Below are 2,161 nucleotides of genomic sequence, written 5' to 3'. Positions count from 1 at the left end.
TCATACCATCAGATCTTGTCAGACTTATTCACTGTCATGAGTACAGCATGGGAAAGACCTGCCCCCATGATTCAGTTACCCCCAACCAGGTCCCTCCCACAACACATGGGAATTCAAGATGAGATTTGGGTGGGGACACAGCCAAACCATACCAGCAGGTGACTCCCAGGAGGTGATGGAAGGAGGCACAGGGTTAGGTGTGGAAGTGAGAGAAATTGGGACTTGGTTGATTTCAGCAGAGCAGGGCACTGGCTGGTGATTCACAGGAGCATGTTGGAAATGAAGTTGAACAGCCAACAGAACTCTTGGACTGAAGAACAACTCAAGAGCCATTGAGAAGTCACCAAGAGCGCTGTTTCACTGAGAAGGAAACTTGAGTCTCTGAGAGATGAAGTGGCCTTCTCAAAGTCATAGGAGCAGGAAGAGGCAGAGCCAAGACAGAACTTATATCTCCTGGTGGCACTTACTCAGTTTGGTGGAAATACCAGAACCACAAAGCCTTGGCATAGTTTGAGGGGAGACCACTGGGTCACTCCTGATGCTGCAGACCCAGTCCTGCTGGGGGGACTCTGGCATTGCCCTTTGGTCCTAGGTGGCCCCTGCACCACACCCACCTTCCTGAGGAACACAGTGATGGGGCTGGGCGAGGTCTAGCTGGTTCAGCTCCTTCACTTACCAATGCGTGACCTAACGCCATTCTCCAGGACATTATGATACTGCCCAGTGCTGTGGCTTGCTGAGGTATTTGCCAGAGCTCATCCAAGGAAGCTCTTCTGCATACTGCCTGGCACATTGGCACTCAATGTAACCTCATCTTTTTTTGTCTCCATAGCTATTGCTGCTATTCTAGGCTCTGCTACTATCATCATAGAGCTGTGCCACCTGGGAAAGGGCCCTTCACCTTTCTGAGCCTCAGTTTCCCCACCTGATTGCCAAGGGCACCTTTAAGACTGCCATTCAATGACTCCTCCACCTGGCTTCACCTCTTCTGCCTGGACCACAGGCAAAGGGACAAGCAGCAGCATCGGGACATCTGGGGAAATGTCTTCAATACATAAAATGAAACTTTTGGGGGTCTGGCTTCAAGTTCATAACACTGGAGGATTAAAAGGAAAATGGTAGTAAAATGGTGATCTTAGGGAAGCTCACTGGGCTGTAGAGATGGGACAGGATGCCGTGTGAGGAGCTGCCTGCACAGGCAGGTGCTGGGGCAATTGAATGGGCTCAGGAGTGAGGTGTCCACAAGTTTGACTCCTGGCTTGACCACACACTAACCATAGACCTCACCCAAGTAATTTGACCTCGATTTTTCTCATCTGTAAAATGGAGAGATAATAGTATCTACCTTATACTATGGGTGAGGATTAAGTGAGATAATACAATGACTACCCAGTTAGTGGCAACCACTGGGTCTGTGCTAGCACTTATTATTGTTATTGATCACCCATGGCTGCTACTGAATCACTGGGAAGGGGCAAGATCTTTGTCCCTAGTGTGGCCCAGATTTAACCCCTACATCATTTCCTTCCCCAAAGACATGTGCTTAGCTCTATAGGTGCTGGCGCTATACCTACTGAATACACTAAATAAAAAAATTCAGGGCTGCCCTCAAGGGGCTGTCTGTCTCCCTGCAGAGTCAGCTAAAGGAGTCTGTGTTAAGAAGAGATGGTGCATTCAGATAGAATGGCGATCATTAAAAAGTCAGGAAACAACAGGTGCTGGAGAGGATGTGGAGAAATAGGAACACTTTTACACTGTTGGTGGTACTGTAAACTGGTTCAACCATTGTGGAAGAGAGTGTGGTGATTCCACAAGGATCTAGAACTAGAAATGCCATTTGACCCAGCAATCCCATTACTGGGTATATGCCCAAAGGATTATAAATCATGCTGCTATAAAGACACATGCACACATATGTTATTGTGGCACTATTCACAATAGCAAAGACTTGGAACCAACCCAAATGTCTATCAGTGATAGACTGGATTAAGAATATGTGGCACATATACACCATGGAATACTATGCAACTGTAAAAAAGGATGAGTTCATGTCCTTTGTAGGGACATGGATGAAGCTGGAAACCACCATTCTGAGCAAACTATCGCAAGAACAGAAAACCAAACACTGCATGTTCCACTCATAAGTGGGAATTGAACAATG

Source organism: Mandrillus leucophaeus, unplaced genomic scaffold (genome assembly GCF_000951045.1).
Source record: "Mandrillus leucophaeus isolate KB7577 unplaced genomic scaffold, Mleu.le_1.0 Scaffold4, whole genome shotgun sequence".
NCBI classification, from domain to species: domain Eukaryota; kingdom Metazoa; phylum Chordata; class Mammalia; order Primates; family Cercopithecidae; genus Mandrillus; species Mandrillus leucophaeus.
This window is presented reverse-complemented; position numbering follows the sequence as displayed.